The sequence below is a fragment of the Nomascus leucogenys genome, chromosome 7b, assembly GCF_006542625.1.
Source record: "Nomascus leucogenys isolate Asia chromosome 7b, Asia_NLE_v1, whole genome shotgun sequence".
Taxonomy (NCBI): Eukaryota; Metazoa; Chordata; class Mammalia; order Primates; family Hylobatidae; genus Nomascus; species Nomascus leucogenys.
Window position 1 is genome coordinate 86,720,993 of NC_044387.1, and position 20,761 is coordinate 86,741,753.

The window sequence follows — 20,761 nt, forward strand, 5'->3', positions numbered from 1 at the left end:
GAGGAAATTTTGTGCCCTCCAAAATGTTATACTGTGTTCTAGCTTTAGTTGGAGAGACTTCCTCTGTATTTGTTCCTGGTCAGTGTCTCACTCTGAACATCCTTGGGCAACTTCCTCTGTGTTCTTCCCAGTGTGTTCTTCCATATGGGAACCACGTGAATGGTTATAGAACTTTCTTTTTAGTGCAGAAGGAAATCTACCATTTTAGACCAGAGTGAAAATGGATTTCTAGTCCCAGTGAAGAGGCATATTTGCTAAGAAGAATACCTCTGGTATGAAACCATTATATATACTTTCTAGCTTTAGAGTAGGAATTTTTTGTGATAATGTAGACCACCACATGTGAGAAACGTTCATGAATATTACTGAGATAAGACTGAACTCTTATAAACAATGTTTTGCTACATAATGGGAAAGGACAATTAAACTTGACATGTTAGTAGAAAAATTTTCTCTCCTACTTATACTTTAGCTTTGTGACATTTCTATGTCACCAAGTGTATAAATTGACAACAGTTTCAACTGAATTTTCTCTAGAAAACTTGCTTAGCGAGTATTTACTCATCCATATTAGTTTTCCCGCCTACATTCACTTGTCTTTTTCTTATACACCCTTCATTTCTTCCTAAATACCAATACCCTGAATGAAAGAGGAATCTTGCAGAGCTCTGCTTTCCTTATTGAACAAATTATTTCTCCTAATTCTTTCACAGGATATGCCCAGGAAGCCAAACTCTTTCTCTTTTAATTCTAATGTTATCTGATTTAGTACTTTTTAAAAAATATGCCATTTATTTATTTTCATATAAATTTGCAGGGTACAACTACGATTTTGTTACATGCACATATTGCATAGTAGTCAAGTTAGGGCTTTTGGTGTATCCATCTATTAAACATCATTCCCACCCGAATAAAGTTATCTAATAATATTGCTAAAAGGGATTTGGAGTTGGGCTTTCTCCTTACCTCATTTCACTCCGTAAACGCAAGTAAAACCATAAAGAAAAAAACAGTGGACAGTTAATGACAGGAACAGCAAGAAATGGCTAGCTTGATCAATTTCATAACTGATTTTTATATTCTAGTTACTTGTTTTGATCCCTTATATTTTGTTTTTATCATTTTCTTTATAGTAGTATTTTGAATACTGAAAAAAATCAAATATAAGAGTCACTGCGGAACAACCATTAACTTTTGACTCTGCTAACATGAATGTTGCTATATGTATGTGAAGACAATTATTTAAATTAATGAATATGAGCAAAGTCTAGGAAATTCTCTCCAGAGAAACGTGATTGGCTCAGATTTGCATGGCTGCTAAAAATGTTACGGAGGTTGGAGCAAGACTTACAATCATCAGACATAGTTAATATATGCTATAATACTTATCATGGCATTGAGTTACTCTCAGTCAGCCAAGGAGAAAACTGTAGGTAGTTGAAATGCTTCCAGAAGACAGCTGCTTGGACATGTCAGAAACTAATTAAAAAGTACCAGGACCAGCATGATGCTGACAGGCCGAGCTGAACATGTGAGAGCCCTGCCGAGTTTGTGATGGCAGGATCACTAGCAGCTTATTCTTCAGTAAGAAAAGCTCTCCATGATTACAAGGGCAATGACAGCCCATAAGGGAGCATCAACCATAAAGCAACTAAAGCCTTCAATGGGAGTCCCCCTGAGGAACACTAAGAAATAAGGCTTTTGGGTAAACACACCATAGATCATCATCATGACAGATAAACTCTCTGGAACTGTCTAGTGACAGATTGCTTGTTAATGAATAGTTTGTTAATAAGCAGGGCAACTGAGAGTTGAATGTTGATGTTGAGTCAAAGGTCGTATCTGTCAATCTGTTTATGCCGAAATGTTTGTCCTTCATGGAGTTGCTACACGTTTTCTTTAAATAAAACATGAAGAAAATGTACATTCTATATTTGAAGCAGATATTAATAGAGGAATTTTCCTTTCACTAAAGCCTAGGGTAGGGAAGTACCATATAAACTATAAAATACCCTAATGTATCATCCAGCCAATGTATACCTTAGATGCAAAGAAAAAATATTCTTTAAAATAATTTATCTTCTTTAGCCTATCGACATTATAATTACCATGGATAATTTTACTAAGTGGTCTGAGACTTGAAAGTATTCCCAACCAGGAGGTGACTAATGGAAGTAGAATTTTTGATGAGCTTTAATTGGTTGTTGAGCTTGAGGAGTTATTTGAACTGAAGTTAAATAAGCAATTTCAAATATTTTAAGTCCAAAATGGCCATCGATATCCACAAGGTCATTGAGTGAATTTATTCACTTAAAAGCTTGGAGAATGCATTTGGATAGAAATGCACAGTGCTGTGTAAAGAGACTTCTTTTGGCCATTACAAGGTTTAATGTGCCCAGCTACAATAAACACATTAACACTTGCTGGCCTCTGTCAGAAAATCTGGCTTTGTTAGTCATGATTCAGCCAGGTTGAAGATATACATTGAAAAAAGTTGGGCAAAAAAGTTAAGGAAAAAAGATATCACATTTAGATAGATCTGGAAAGGAGCCAACTAGCTGATAAGTTTAGGACATCGGTGTAAAGTCTACCTTTGAGACTATAATGTAGGTGGTGCAGAGAGCTTGCTTCACTAGAACTTCTTCCTTTTGATGTATTTGCATGTAACATATATTAATTTACAGCAATGTCATATGCATATATCTCCTCTAAACCACAAATTTTTCACTACACAAATATAACCCTTTTATATATCGTTATCAACAGATCATAAAATTTACTTGAAATTAATGTTAAACAATTAGGTAACGTGTACAGTATTTTTCAAGTGCAAAATAGGACTGAATCTGAAATTCCGAAATTTGATCAAATTCATTGACAAAAGTAGTAAATTTGTATCCATCTTGGCTGAAATGACTTGACCGAAATGCTAGAGGTAATCATATTTTCTTTATTATACCTCAGAAATCATTTGTTATTCCAATCTTTTGCCAGTGTTAATTGTTGCAGGAGGCAGACACAATACTTCTTTTACTAAGTATTTTTAAAAATACTTAGTAAAAATTGTTGGGTATATTATTATTCTATGATGTAAATGTACTGCCAATCAGGATGGTTTGGCCACCATATTTGGAAAATTGCAAGTAGTTTTGAAAATAATTTTAAAGTACGTATTTCAAAGTACTGTTGACTTCCTACTCACAAGCAATGGAATGGGAAATTAAAAACATCACAGCCACAAGCAGAGGTAAGATTTTGATAACCTTGGAAGAGGATGCATAATGGATAGGATACTTTTGTGCTTAGATATACCAGAAACATATTGATAATCTGTGAGTAGTATCTATTAGAATAAGACCTGCAAGAGTCTCCAAGATGAGAAATTAAAATGGAATTAAGAAAGACCTTCACACCTTCTACTCCTTTTAGAAGAGATGGTAAAAATTATAAACAACCTTAGTCATTAGTGTTAGTGGTCAATCAGTCAGATGATGAGATATTGTGTGTGTGCTTTGTTGAAAGAGATTTATTTCTATGTCTTTATTAATATTTGTGATTGAAAAAAGGTGCAAAAACATAGAATAAATAAAATCTAGTATTTGATAGCACAACTGGGTGAGAACAGTCAACAGTAATTTAGTTATTTTAAAATAACTAAAAGAATGGAATTAGAATGTTCCTAACACAAAGAAGTGTTAAATGCTTGAGGTGATGTTTACCCCATTTACCCTGATGTGATTATTACATATTGTGTGCCTGTATCAAAACATCACAGGTATCCCATAAATATATACAGCTGCTATGTACTCATAAAAATTTAAAAAATAAAAAAAACCCTAGAAAAGAAAGCGTTAGAATCTTAACTTGGGCTTTCCCCTTTTTTTCCAATCACAAATATTAATAAAGACATAGAAATAAATCTCTTTTAACAAAGTACACACACAAATCATGGAATACTGAGAAGGAAATGTGTCCCAGTACAGTGAAATTTCTGGCTGATGTAACTGAAAGCTAAGATTTTAATCTACCTGTGACAGGCTCTGAAATCCCTGACCTTTATTTTTACTTCATCATTGCATGTCTAAATAATTATAACCATTGCTGTCAATTATTACATGCCTACTGTGGCCAAACACCTTGTGTTTATGGCCGCTAATTCACACAATGGTTCTGTGAGGTGGACAGTATTATTCTCATTTACATAGGAGAAAATGGATATTCGTGGGATTTAACTTGACCCACGTCTCATAGCTAGAGGGGGCAGAGCTGAAATCCAGCTTAGTTGTCTCACTGCCTTGCCTTTCAGGAACTTGCCTCTCAGGAACTTGCCTTTTAGGAACTTGTATCTTGCTTCTCAGGAACTTGAACTCAGGAAAATTAATGTTTGAAGAGTTTTCTCTCATTTTTCAAATAAATGAAAATGATAGTATTTTAGGAAGCAGACTAATTTTATAATTTTCCTTTATGCCAACATGCAATAAAACAAATGGAAACTTTGTCAGAGAAATAATTTGACAATTTTGTTAGGCTTTTGAAGGCAAATTTCTATTAATCTTTTCAGAACAAATTAAAAACAAAGAATAACTCAGTAAGTGGAAGCTCATTAACACTTGGCTTAGAGAGTTGAGTCGTCCCATTAAGACCAGAGTTTGCAACACTTTAGCAATTATTTGTGCAATGCCACATCCTGCCAGGGATGAACTGCTTCAAGGGTCACCGGAAGGATACACTCATTGTTAGAGAAGGCTTTTGAGTGAAAAAACTTTCATGTTTAAAATGATGACTCAATCAATAATCAATAGAGACTGGGAGTTGGAGCATAATCACAATAGGAGCCACTTAACCTGAGTGATTACAGTGATTATCAATTTTATCTCTGAGATAATGATATGGGGGAAGAAAAGAACCTAGATCTGCATCAGCAGTTTCACTTAGGGAAGTGCTAACAATTGGGAAAAAAGACTTCTAAGCATAAATTATAGTTTTAAAAACTCCTTCAAAATGAGACCTGGTCCTCTTAATGTATTTCAGTTATTTAAACTTTATTAGTGTGTAATGCTGTCACTGAATGTCAAAGATTTATGAGATTGCTCAGGAATGCCTGGTATGGTCTTTGATTGTGGGCTACAGGAAATTATTCAAAGGGGACTTTTGGAACAAGACTTAAAAACATCTAAGTGCAGGCATAAATAAAGCACAGGGAAGGACCTTCCCAAAACCCTTTCTTCTTTTCTGGATAGAGAGCAAGAAGTGGAAACAATTTTATTAATCATCATTCTAGTTAGTTATTTGGCAAGTTTATAACAGCAAATTAGCAAGCCAGGATATAGGTATTCCTATAGTTTTCACTATAAGGGCAGCAAGATGTTTGTTCAAATAAACTATCCCTGAAACATTTTTCTATGCCTCTTTTTTTGTTGCCTTTAAATTTTTACCTTTCAGACAAGATTAGAACAAATAAAACCATTTGAACAAATGAAAAGCTGTTTTACTGTTTTTATTAAGAAAGCTCAACATAATGTTAATTCTACTAAAGAAAATCTATATATTTGCTGCAACACCAATAAAAATAACAGCATTTTTTTCCTGAAATTAGACAGGTTGACCTTCTTGTATTTAATATGTATATTTTATTTATTGCAGAATAGGACGTTATTGTTTATTTATTTTTTAAGGCTAGTCAAGTGAAACTAGGAGTGGAAGAGGAACAAATCTGTTAACTTTTTGTGATCAATTCGTTGTAAATATCACTGCCCTTGGACCAGCCTGCATGTGTTTTTATTATGCAAATATAAATATCTATTATATTCTTAATCTTACTTTTTAAACTAAGCAGTATATTTTTAAATTCAAGGCATATAATTCTTTCTATACATCTAATGTGTTGCTTGTAACTGTTGCATAATACTCCGTAGTGTACATGCACCAAATTTAATCTATCTACTCTGCCAAAACAGGGGCAGCTACATTGACTAGAAGGCCTTCCTGCCAGATGTAATGCGTGACAATATCCTGGTACATTATGCAGTTAAGCATTTCTATGTGATATATCCCTAAATATATATTTTCTGGTCTACAAATGTGCCAGAATATTCTTCACAATGGCTCTATCAATTTACATTTCCATTACTTAAATATTTTTAGAATCTATACTCTTGTTTTTATCCCACTGCTGTTAACTTTGTTTAGGTCCTGAATTACATAGGTAATACCCTCCAAGTTAGTTTTCTATATGCTATCTTATCTCTTCAGATTCATTTCCATACCAGTGCCAGAGTGATCATTGCAAAGCATGAATTCTAGTATCTTGTCTTGTTTTCTCTCTTTCTGTGGATCTTTTACAACATCTTTGTATTATAAGTAACTCCTTTAAAACTTTCTAACTCCTCACCCCCCAACCCACCAGTCTCCGCCAAGCACAAACAGACAAACCTAAATGGCTATTAGCCAAGCCATTGTAAATGTCTTGTATTCATAATTAAGTAAATATTTATTACTTTAATAATTTATTTCTAATATTATTAATTTGTTCTAGACAATATGCTAGTTAAAGAGTATGTAATCAAGAGTTAGCTAGAGAGGGTCTGTTTTCTCACAGAACTTACATTTTACTTTGGGAAACTGGTAATAAACAAGTAATCTACCACGTAAAACAAAAGATTACAGTGCTCAAGTCCAAATGTATGTATGTGTGTGTATATATATATATATATGTATGTATGTATGTATGTGTATATATATATATATATAATCACATTCTTTTCTTAATATTCTGTACATACGGTACCCCCTTCCTGAAAATTCCATTCCTTTTTCATGCGGTGTTTCTCTTACTCTGCTGGCATAGCTTTAATTTGTTTTTCTCATTGCAAAATGTTTAAGGGACTATAAAAGGAATGATAGTTTTTCACTGTATGTTCAATGTCCAGCATATATATCATAGAAAAGTTACCCAATAAATTTTTGCTGAAGTAATTAGTATATAAAATAATCTGTTAGGATATAATTGCATATTTTATTAATTACCTGTTATATGCTTAACACTGCTAGACATTATGGTAAATGCATCAAAAAATGAGAAGTTACCCTTTTTAGGAAGGTTATAATCTACTTCTGGAAACAACTAAAGGTCATAATACTATATTCTAAATGCCAAAATATTGTAGAAAAAAGAAAAGATAGCTATGTATAACAGTATGCAAAAGTGTTAGAGATAAGTTGGAAACTAGTGAGCTTTAAAAGCTGAGTAGAATTTAGGCAAGCAGGATATAAAATGAGTTCATTCTAAGGGTGAAAATGTATAGAGGTTCCCTAAGCATGGCATTTGAGAAACACATGGAGCTCTGTGTAATAAACTTGGACTGAGTCCAGAGTATGTTCTAGGGCTTGGGTTAGTCTCTGTTAGTACAATGATGAACCCAAAGGCTAGTTGTGAGACCATTTTGACTTGTGTGGTTAATTCAAGATGGAGAGTGAGAAGATAGGAAGTAGGTCTGATAAAGTGTCATGGTGTGCATGTGTGTGTGAGTGTGTGTGCTTGAGAGAGGGTGTGTGTGTGTGTGTGTGTTCTTGAAAGCCAAGCAACAAACCTGAGTGTTTTCTTTGTAGACAATATGTTTGAAGCTAAGACATGATAAAATCCATGAAAGAAAAAATAAGCTGTATCATAGGTGTGCACAAAGAATATTAGATATGAACAATTAAAATGAAAGCTACCAGTTAGGAAACCATTTTCAGTGGTAGAAGCTTTATATATGATGGGAACAGTGGAAATATGAAGGAAAGAACAGATGCTAGAGTTATTTTTAAGAAATATGTCATGCCTGATAGGGTATTAAGACTAAAGTACAGACATGAGCTAAAATCGCCCAAAGATTTGCATTTTTAGGGCCTAGAAATTGGTTACCAAAAACATATAACATTTTTTCTTGGAGAAAATGGTGTGTTTATTTTTATACACACTGAGTTGAAATGGAAATGTTCTGTAGTTAGCTGAACATATGTGAAAAGTAAAAAAAAAAAAGTTACAATAAAAGAAAATGCCAATATAAATAAAATAAAAAGGATAAAAGGAAATCAGTATATTTTATGCATCACTAGGCTGAATATATTTGTTAATGCACCAGGGCCTTTTGAATATGCATATACACATTTTCTACTTACTATGTTTCATGCTCAATGTACTAAATTTATATATTTTACAGCCAAAACTTGTTCTAATGAAACTATTTTTAACATTTTATACTAATCACAAATTTAATTTCTTAAATTTTCTTAAAACTTAATTTTGCAATGACACTTATTTTGTCTGATTTTTAAATTTCCCTAATATTTTGAATAATAATAAACCTACATTATGTGAAAATACTTAAACAAAAATGTGTTCTAAACTATAATACCATTGGTTTAATCCATGTTATCTTTTTCTTTGTTCAATTTTATACCCCCTTGGAACTTAGAACCTTCTTACTATGATACATTCCAGGTAATCTTAAAGAACCCCTCCCCACCGAGAAAAAAGACCCTCTCAGTTCAGATCATATTATTTACGTGAATTCTCAAAAAATTTTATCGCTGATCCTAAATATTTTATATCTGATTCATGTTTCCTAGATCAGCTTTCTTTCTAGAGCACTGGTCCCCAACCCTCAGGCCATGGACCAGTAGTGGTCCACGTCCTGTTAGAAACTGGGCTGCGCAGCAGGCGGTGAGTGGTGGGAGAGTGAGCATTACTGCCTGAGCTTCGCCTCCTGTCAGATCAGCAGTGGCATTCAATTCACATAGGAGCAGGAACCCTATTGTGAACTGCGCATGTGAGGGATCTAAGTCGTGTGCTCCTTATAAGATTGTAATGCCTGATGATCTGAGGTGGAACAATGTCATCCCAAAACTATCCTCCCCTCCATCTATGGAGAAAATTATCTTCCACAAAACCGGCCCCTGGTGTCAAAAAGGTTGGGGACCACCAGAATACACATTACTTGTTTGAGAAGTAAGACTCTTAAACCTAATCCTTTCATTTAAACCTTAGGTTATCACGTGATCTTGCCCCTCCCTCTCTCCTTCTCTCACTAAATGTTTTATTTTTAATGGGCATAACTCATTTCCTTGTCAACCTAATGTACCTTCCTGATTTATTATTATTTCAAAAAATTACCAATGCCATGTTAATACCAAGCATGTCCTGGGAGATAAGGACCTTTGTGCCTTTAGTCCCACTCATTAGGACACTGAGCTAATGTGTTATCTTGAAATACACCATTGAGCACTCTATTTCATTAACGAGTAAAAACTGGTTCCTGACTCAAGTCATGGAAAGAGCTACCTTGCAAGGAGTCCAGTTGGTTTTGGCTGAATAATAATATAAACCATGATCTGCATGGTGGCATGGTGGATACGCATGTGCACTGGTGGATGCACACTATTAGTAGTGCTGGTACTTTTGGGACACTTCTACCATCATAAAGTGGGAGGATGTATACTGTCAAGATTATGAGTTCATCTTGAGTTTTCTAATTCTACATCTAATGTTAACCCCATCCTTATCGTCAGGGTTTCATCCACATGAAGGCTTTCCTCCTATACTCACAATCTCCATCATATGTACCATCTGAATAAAAGTTGAGAACAGTATTCAAGAATTTGATAAAGCAGAACGACAAAACTTGGTTTCTCTCTTTAGTAACTGATCAGTGTTAAACAGAAAGAGACAGGAAGATTGGATAGTAAATGAAAATGGCAGTCACATCATGTATTTCAAAGGCAAATTGGCAAGAAAGAGAAATACTAAGGATACCCATGCACATGGAAAGGCAGAAGAGATTTGCCCAATAGGGGAATCATGCTGAAAAACTCTGGAAAGGGGATGGTCAAAACTTAAGATATGGGGATTAAGTGAGATGTAGAGAAAAAAATAAAAACTGGCTTTGTAGAATAGCATAAACAAATGTTTCAGTATAGAGTCATATGTATTATAAAGTTAGATGTGAGGCTAAGATAGAGATAAAGTACTATTCTCTTTGTGAAGAATCTGCTAAGATTTTTAAAAAGAAGTTTGGAGAAAGGTGTGGAAAATATTCTTTTGCTTACGAAATTTTTAAATGAAAATAAAAGTTTGCTACGAAGAATAGCTTAAGATAGAATAAAAGCACTTTTCAAAGGTTGAGTTTTGGATTTGCCTCTTTAATCAACAGTAATTGTTTGATCAAAAACAGTCACAGAAAAAAGTACGAGAGTACAGCATTGAAGCCCAGATGTTTATACATGCCAGATATCCTTCCAACTGTCTATGTGAAGCTGAAATTCAGTAAACGGAGCTTTGATTATCTTAATGTGTTAATAATAACCTGACTATTGCAACTGATTTTTAATCAGAATCTCCTAAAGACATTAAAAAGAATACACCAGGTATAACACATCAGGAATCATTCAGTTCCCTGAAGGCCTGTTTAGGAAATGTTTGTGATTGTGCCAATTACATTGGAATTGCACTGGGTTTTAATGTTAATTTTAATGGACAAAAGTCTAATCCCCAAAGAAACTTTGAGTTATTTTTCAACTCTCTTATTCTAAGAAAGGTTTAAAACATCAAGATGGTGAATTTGCTTTCTGAACTTGTTCCCTTAAGTTGTTTAATTATTGGAGAAATCTGACTCAACAAATGATTTATAGCTGCTACTGATACAACAAAAACATGAGATAAAATAATTGTTTCTCCATGTTATTCTGTCAGTAGAACTGTTTTGTATCCCTTAATTTCATTTATCTGTAATGTTACCTGGTAAATAATAGGCACTCATCAGTATTTGTTGAATGAATAAATGTCTCTCATATCAAATAATTCTGTCTGCTAGTCTTCTATTACACACAATAGTTTTATGGTTTCCAGTTTACTTCCTTCATTTTTTACTGTGTAGTTTATAAATAATACAGAAGCAATTACAGTGTACAGGTGTTTCTGGCAATGACATTTTGCATTAATTTGTACATTCCATGATAGCTAAATTAATAATAGCATTTTCCTGGGCAAGGAAAGAGTGACCCCTTACTGGAACATTTCTTTAACTTCGTCATATGTTATGAGAAACTAAGACAAATGAAAATAATTAATTTTCCTGTCTTTTTCACAAACATAGTTCTGCTTTAACTAAATTAGTAATTTTTAGGTAACTTTCAAGTTACGTAATTTAAGCTGCAGTAAGCTTGCCATAGCTACATTACAAAATGACTTGTGCTAAGAAAAAGGTATAGTAATACATGTTAGCTTGAGGAGTAATACATAACTTATTTATCCATTTTCAACATAACTTCTTGTATGTGGGATTAAACTTTAATATTTGTAGGAGAAAAACAATGAAGCATCTTCAGAAGCTTTAATAAACAGCTTTCTATCTTCAAATGAAATTACTACTCTCTTATGAAAGTATTACCAAGCTAAGTGGTTTCTTAAGTTGAAGAAATATTATGGTTAAATATTTACTTATTCACCTAAGGTTTATAAAATATCGGATAGATAATTCTAATGACTTCTATGTTTTTAAATTGTTCCTTTATGTGTACAAAAATGTTAAATTTTGTTAAGATTTTCTAAAATGAACTCCTAATCTCTCTTCCTAACTGGCTATATTCTTTTTTTGTTTTGTTTTGTTTTGTTTTCCATTTCCACTTTTATTTTCCAATATCTTTGCCATTGTATCTGCACATCATAGGCACTATACTGAATTGATAAAGGAAGGGCTACAAAGATACATAAAACACAGTTCCTGTACAAGGACCTTCTAGTCTATCACAGATAGCAAATGGATGGTTTCCTATGGTTGCTATAACAAATTGCCACAAACATGGTGATATAAAACAATGGAAATGTACTCTCTCAAAGTTCTGGAAACCAGATGTCTGAAATCAAGGTGTCAGCAGTGGAATGCAGACTCTGGAATTAGATTACTTGGCTATAAATCCCTCATCCTATCCCCATCATTTACTAGCCACATGGCCTTAAATAAGTCTTGCCTGTGAAGTTGGAATTATAATCGTACTTGTTGTGAAGATTAAATGAGCTAATACATGTAAAGCATTTAGAACAATACCTGGCACATAGTAAGCACTTAATATGCATTAACTATTATTAGAGCCTGCATTCCACTGTCCTTCCAGGGGTGGGGATGGGAGCTGCATATTAAACTGGCTGTATTCTTAGTTCTTCTATCTCACTTAATTCCAACACTATCCTTCCCCGGCTCAGGCTAAAAACACTAGGGGCATTCTTGAATCCTTTCATAATTCTCACACTAACCATCCAAAATATCAGCCAGTTCTGTTGGCTGTATTGTGAAAATAGCCTAACATCACACAATGTGTCACCACCTACTCAAGTCTCTTCCTCAGCTGAGTCACATTAACTCTCCTGGATGAGCAGTACTTTCCTAACTAGCCTCTCTTCTATTCTTACTGTCTTCTTTCTATGGTCTATTCTCAACATAGCAGTCATGGTAGTCTTTCCAAAATGAAAGTTATTCACTCTTCTAATAAAAAACAAAACAAAACAAAACTCTCCAGTGGCTCTTTGTTTAACTCAAAATCAAATCCAAAATTATTTACTTGATCTATAAAGCCTAGCCTATAAACCTATACTCGTTTACAAGCCCTGACCTCCCTGTGACCCTCCAGACAGAACCTCTTATTTACTCTTCATCTCTTTCTTACTCACCCACTTGCAGCCATACCAGCCTTATATTTTCAAACATGCTGGATACATTCCCTCCTCAAATCCTTTGCACCGGCTGTTCCTGTTCCCAGATATACGTACTGTATCTCTTTCAAGCCTTTGTTCAAATGTCTTCTCATTTGAATCACAGCCTTTCTACATATTTTTTATGCTGCATCTTCATTGCTCGCTTTATTTTATTTTTCTACAGAACTTCTAATCTCCTGACATATAGTAGCATACAATGTAGTTTATATGTTTATTATATTCTGTATGTCTCCATCCAGAATATAAGTATTATAGCAGCAAGAATTCTTATGTTTGCTTAATGATATAGCATTAGCACTAAAAAGAGTGTGACACAAAGAGTAGGCACACAATAAATATTTGCTGAAATAATGAATGAATATATGAATGAGTCTCAAACACTGCAACAGGTTCTTTGTATATACCTCATTTAATACTTACAACAGCTTTCTGAGCTAGTTACTTTATTTTCTTAGTTAAAACAATTCAAAATAACTATGCTACTTACAGATGTGCCTCAGGTTCTCAAAATCATACAGCTGGTAATCAACACAGGCACACAGTCATAGTCATAATACAATCTTACTCCTCTCTTTCAGAGTCCATGTTACATCACTGCCCATATGCTACACACTGGAGGTCACAAATCTCATAAAACTTTTGGCAACAAGAAACCTAAAGTTTGTTTGTTAAGACAACCCCTCTGCATTGACAGTGAAGCTGGACAGCTGCGCAACTCAGGGAGTGAGCTGTGGAGCCAGATCCCAGGGCTCACCTCTTTCTTCTCCTGCCTATTTGCTATTTGCCCTTGGAAAAGTCACTTACTTTCACTTTGCCCATGGTTTCTTGCCTGTAAAGTGATAGTAATAATAGTAGCAATCACATCAAAGATAGTTGTCAGAGTTAAGTAGCTAGGGTATAAGAAAAGTATTTAACACCTTAGCACAGGGCTTGGCATGTGTGTCATGAGCTTTTCAATTTTTTTCAAATTAAGATAAAATTCACATACCATAAAATGTATCATTTGAAAGTGTACAATTCAGTGGTTTTAATATAGTCACAAAGTTGTGCAATCATTATTACTTTCAAATTTCAGAATATTTTCATCATTCCGCCCCAACAAACCCTGTGTCTCTTAGTAGTCATCCTCTAATCGCTTCTACCTCTGGCCTCTGGCAACCACTGATCTACTTTCTTTATCTATAGATTTGTGTTACTAGACATTTCTTACAAATGGAATTGTATCTTACATGGTGTTTTATATCTAATTTATTGCACTTAGCAAGTTTTAAAAGTTCATCCATGTTATGGTATGTATCAGTGCTTCCTTCATTCCTTTTCATGGCTGAGTAACATTCCAGTGTATAAATATATCATATTTTACCTATCCATTCAGTAACGAACAGGCATTTGAGATATTTTCAGCTTTCATATATTAGGAATAATTATTCTATGATGAATTGTGTACTTTTTTGGGGGGGTGAATGCATATTTCAACTCTCTTGGATAAACACCCAGGAGTATAGTTTTTGAGGTCCTGTAGTAAATCTGTTTAGACATTTGAGAAACTGTCAAACTGGAAGTGGCTGTAGCATTTTACATTTCCATCAGCAAAACATGCAGGTTCTAATTTCTCCAAATCACTGTCATTACTTGTTATTGTCTGTCTCTTTGATAATGGCATCCTAATGGGTATAATGTGGTATCTCATTGTGGTTTTAATTCACTTGTCCCGAAAAACTAATGATGATGTGATAGACAGAATAATGGGCCCTCAACAATGCTCAAGTCCTAATCCCTGAAATCTATGAATGTGTTATTTTACATGGCAAGGGAGAATTAAGGTTGCAGAAAGAATCAATGTTGCTAATCAGTTGACCTTACAATAAGGAGGTTATGCTAGATTACCTGGATGGACCTAATGTAATCACGTGGATCCTATAAATGTGAAAGAGGGAGTCAGATGAAGGTCAAAAGAGAGGGAGAGAGAGAGAGAAATTTGAAGATATTAGCTTGGTGCAAAAGTAATTGCTATTTTTGCCCTTTTCCTGGTGTGTATAAACTATGACAGATTTATGTAATTTTTGCCATTACTTTTAATGGCAAAAACAGCAATGACTTTTGCACCAACATTAATACTATGAGACTTCCTTTGAAGATAGAAGAAAGGGACATGAGCCAAGGAATGCAGGCAGCCTCTAGAAGCTGGAAATCAATAAAATAGATGTTTTCCCTGGAGCGTTACTCCAGAAGAAGCATAGCCTATGAGAACCATTTTGGACTTCTTAGCTTTAGACCTATAAGCTAATTAATTTGTGTAGTTGTCAGCCACTAAATTAGTGATAGTTTGCCACAGCAGCAATAGGAAACTATACAGATGTTGCACATCTTTTCATGTGCTTACTTTGTAGAAATGTTTATTCGAATCTTTTGTCCATTTTATAATTGAATTTTTAAATTAAGGAGTTTTAATAGTTCTTTATTTAATCTAGAGCTTTATCATACATTTGATTTGAAAATATTTTCTCTGATTCTAGGTTTGTTTTTCCACTTTATTGGTGGTATAATTTGCAACACAAAAAGTTTTTTTAAATTTTGATGAAGCCTAATGTTTCTATTTTTTGTTTTGTTGCTTGTGCTTTTGTGGATTAACTAAGAAACTATTGGACAATCCAAAGACACAAAGATGTATTCCTGTGTTTTTTTCTAAGAGTTCCATACTTTAGGTCTTGCATTTGAGTCTTTGGTCCTTTTTGAGTTACTTTTGAATACAGTGTGAGGTAAAGGTATGTATTAGGATTCTCTAGAGGGACAAAACTAATAGAATAGATACATATGTATAAACGGGAGTTTATTAAGTATTAACTCACACGATCACAGAATTCCACAATAGGCCATCTGTAGGCTGAGGTGCAAGGAGAGCCAGTCCAAGTTCCCAAACTGAAGAATTTGGAGTCTGATGTTCAAGGGCCACAAGTATCCAGCACGGGAGAAAGATGTGGGCTGAGAGGCTAGGGCAGTCTCTTTTCACATTTTTCTGCCTGCTTATATTCTAGCCTCACTGGCAGCCGATTAGATAGTGTCCACCCCGATTAAGGGGTGGGTCACCTTTCCCAGTCCACTAATTTAAATGTTAAACTCCTTTGGCAACACCCTCACAGACACACCCAAGATCAATACTTTGTATCCTTCAGTCTAATCAAGTTGACACTCAGTATTAACCATCATGAGATACAACTTTATTCTTTTTCATATGAATACCCAGTTGTCCCATCACATGCTCTTACATTTGAGCAGTTACTATTTTTGACATAGCTTAATATATAGTATGATAACAAAAAGTATGGTGAGGGAATTATTAAGTTAACAATGAAGTCAGTAGAGAAGATGTTCTACAAAAGATGGTATATGAGTTGAGTTTTAGAAAAGACTAGGAGTTAGGTAAAAAATGGCAGAAATTTTATTTAATGAAGGAAGCTTCATGAATAAGCAAACAAAGGAAGTGAATGTACACGTGTTTCAGGAACTGAAATTGATAGGAATACCTGGCAGTTTGAGGACCTTGGAGTGCAGTGACCACAAATAAACAAGAAGAGATGGATAGTACCCTTAAGAAAAGCTCTCTGTACTCCTAACCCTGGCTTTACCCTTTATAGGGGCACTCACGTAGAATTTAAAAAAATAGGCTGTGTTTTTTAAAATATCTAATTAGTGGAAACTTACTACGCCTTCTTTTCAACAATTGACTCCCTTATCAATACATAGAGGATGAGATAATTGTTTAATAGACAATTGATTTAATATAAAATATTACGATGGGAATGTTTCCACATTGTGTCCCAAAAATGTAATTACTCTTCCCAGTGTTTTCAGAGTTTCTTTACTGTCCATAATTTCATATTCATTTTTCTTCTTTTAAATACGATTTATCAATTCTTACGTGCTCTTGTAACTACCTTCACATATGTCAAGCTGTACTGTCATTTGATAATAGTCGCTTTGGAGTTTCATGGTGTGTATAAACTGTGACAGCTTTACCTAATAAATAAAACTGAAATGTCTTCAGAGATTTCACAACTGTCAAATATCATGGCTCTGTTGGGAGATGTTTAGTTTTGCTGGCATTTAATCTCCTATTTTCCAAATGTCATTCTTTGGACATTACTGTTGTTTCAATGTACAAAATTTGAAAAGCTGCTTTAAGACATCACATAATAGAATATGCATAATTTAAACTAAGTTTTAAAACAAAGTTTCAAATATTTTCTATTTTTTCATAACAAGTGTGATTATCAATTTTTTATTAGCCATTCTACATATATGTATCCTGCCTTCGTCTAAAGTGCTTCAAATGTGTGAGGGGAGGGAAGGATGGCTTCCTCACAAATATATTTCTATGAGGTACTTGGTAGCTTCTGGGGAAGCATGAATTGGAAACAGTATGATTAATTCAGGAACAAAATATGACTTGCCAAAAGAGAAAGGAAAATAGGATAGCATGTGTATTGAAAATAACCAATGTTTTCTGTTGTTGTTGTAATTTTAATTCATTTTTTTCTGGTTTGATCTCAAGCATTTAGTTTTTAGCATTGTGAAGAGACAAAACATTCAACAACAAATATACAGTTCTGGCCGGTAAAAAAATGGAAAGCCATCATTCACAACCTTACAATAAGTAAAAGGTGAAACACTGAAAATTAACTATTTTTCTCGGACCCATCTGAGAACTGAGATCCCAAGTTCTGAATTCAGACCACCATTCTGAAATCTAGACTGATGGGCAAATCCAGAGAGCCATAGCTGAGACCTTATCTGGAACAGTCACTGGAGTCATACTGAGCATTCTCTAAAACAAAAACCTTTTCTCTCTCCAGTAAAAAGACTTACCAGAGTCTTATCCCACCTAGAGATAGGGTGCTGTTCCAACTCCAGCCTTCTCTAGCGTTCCTGTCTAGCCATAGGTAGGGAGGAGAGAGGAAGCTATATCGCTGGAGAAAACACTTGTGAAAGTCACAGGACAGACATGGGCAAACGAAAATATTGACATTTTATCATACAGTGATAGAACACTTGTCACCCACACCTTAGCGCCAAACCAACAGAGGGCGCTGGTATAACAGATTACAGTGGAAAGGGCTATAAAACCACAAATCAAAACCAGTTTAACAGAAATCAAGAATGTCTCTGATTGGCTCATTGGTAGACTGAACATGTCTGAGGACAGTATCAGTAAACCTGAGGATATGCGCATAGAAACTTCTCTAACTAAAATACAAAGACAATTTTAAAAATAATGACAATAATATAATAAAAACAGAACATTCAAGAATTGTCAGTTTCCAAAGATATTAAATATGACACATATATTAGGAATACTAGAAGCTGAAGAAATAGACAGGGAACAGAAGAAATATTTGAATTAATAATGACCATAGTTTTTTCAAAAGTAATGATAGAAGCCAAGTCACAGATCCAGGAAGCTCAATAAACACCAAGACGAATAAACACCAAAGCATCTACCTATAAACATATTGTATTCAAACTGCAGAAAAACAAAGACAGATTGAAAGTAGTCTCTTGAAATCATACTATTGAAAGTAGTTAGAGAAAAACAAAACAAGACAAACACCTCGCTAATAGAGGAACAAGGGTAAGAATTGCATTAGCCCTCTCATAGAAACAATGCAAGCAAGAGAGTTGAGTAAAATATTGAGAGTTGAAAGAGGAAAACTACCAACCTAGAAGTCTATATCCATGAAAATTTTTCATCGAAAGTGAGACAGAAATAAAGACATTGCCAGAGAAACAAAACTGAGGGGATTCATTATCAGCAGACTTGCCCTGGAAGAAAGGTTAAAAGAAGTACTCCAGGGAAAAGAAAAGTGATAAAGATCAGAAGCTTAGATCTACATAAAGAAAAGAATAATGTCAGAGAAGTAATGAATATAGGTAAATTTTTTTCCTTATGTTTAATTGATCTAATACAGAACTTTTCAAAGTAATATTAGTAACAAGGTAGTGAATGATTATAGCCTATGGAGAGAAAAAATGAAAAGCTGAAAGTGTTTTTACCTAGGAAAAACTTGGGAATACTCTCTAATAAGAAAACTACACTAACAGTGAAGGAGAATAGGTTATTTGAAAGTGGAATTAGGTTAGTTAAAAACATACATTGTGAAGTCTCTGGCAACCGCTAAAATAATTTTTAAAATGAAATATTGTTATTTTAAAGAAGAGAGAAAATTGAGTTATGAAAAATCACATAAAATCTTATTTAAAAACCAAAGAAGGCAGAAAAACAGGGAGAGGTTAAAAAAGAAAATAAATAAATAACAAGTACAGTAAATAGAAAATTGTTACAAACATAGTAGATATTAATAATTACTTTTAATGTGAATGGCCTACATACACCAATTAAAATGCAGAATATCCTTAGTAGAAGCAAACAGGACTGAAATTTTTTAGTGTACTTGTGCTTAGCTTCCTGAGCATCTCTTGAGCCTTACAGGAATCTCTTGGTTTTTAACCATTTGCTAATTCTTGTTCTCTAGTCTTCTGTTGATTTTATGAGTCTCTCAATATTATGATTCTAACATATTCCTCTTCTGCTTGTGTTACCAAAGGCCTCATTCTGTGTCTTCCATGAAAATTCTTACCAGACATAGAACTTGTGACTATTTTTGTATCTGATAAAAATAAGCTGACACATTAGAAAAAAAACGTATTTGGCAACATTTCCCCATAAATAAAACTCTGACTTTAGCAAAACATGTTAAGACATGCTATATTTTGAACGTGTCTCTGAAACATCATGTCATATTTTGAAATCAAATTTACTTTAGCACAAACGATTGTTAATTCAAGTTTATCTTTCAGTAACATTAGGCAATTTGTTTACCTTACGATTATGGTATACTTCAGTGTCTTGATGATCGATGTATTGCTAATGAGAATGAAAGAAGAAAAGGAAAATGAGCCACTTTAAGAGGTGAGGTAACAATCCGTAAAAATCACAGTAGCAAATTCACAAAGGCATTTATTGTTGAGATCCTGTCATTAACTACTTGTGAAATGAGATCAGCAAAACAACTGAAAAACGCTTTCAAAGGAAGCAACAAAACCATGCAACAAATAAATTAAAATACAAATCTAAGCAACAGAAATAACCCAAAATACTTCACAAAAGGTCTTCTGGGAAGAGATGTTTAGTAAGTTGGTGTTCAATGAAACTTCTTTGTAAATCATAGATATGAAACTGTCTATGTTTTACACAAAGCTTAAATGTTGATAAATTTAGTGTTTTATGGTTAAACATAATGAAACCTTAGAATAATTGCAATTTTATGGATTTTCAGTTTGTTAAAACTACTGGCCAATTGAAGCAGGTTAACACATCCATTTTCTCATTAAGATCTTGTTGATCTGTGTTCACAGCTTGGTACAAAGCAAGCATTTTGAATCCATTTGAGTGATTGTTGTGGCAAAAGTAAGGACATAATTTTATAGCTGCTTTTATTACTGACTTAAGGCAAGGGTTCAATTTAAAGACTATGAGGCAACAGTTTCATTCTCCTATTAAAATTCTAAACTTAAAAGTTTACAGATTTTTGCTTGTTTGTTTGAACAGAGTTTCGCTCTTGTCACCCACGCTGGAGTGCAAGGGCATGACCTACGCTCACTGCAACCTCTGCCTCCCATGTTCAAGCGATTCTCCTGCCTCAGCCTCCTGAGTAGCTGGGATGACAGGCGCCCGCCCCCGTGCCTAGCTAATTTTTTTGTATTTTTAGTAGAGATGGGGTTTCACCATGTTGGCCAGGATGGTCTCGATCTCCTGACCTCGTGATCTGCCTGCCTCGGCCACCCAAAGTGCTGGGATTACAGGTGTGAGACACCACACCTGGCCTAATATTTGTTATTTCAAAATTACTTTTAAAGGATGCTTATCAGATTGCAGGAGGCAATTTTTAAAATCTCATCTTCCCATAGACCTTAAGCTCTTGAAAGCTGTTCTTTTGTGATAATTTACTCTAT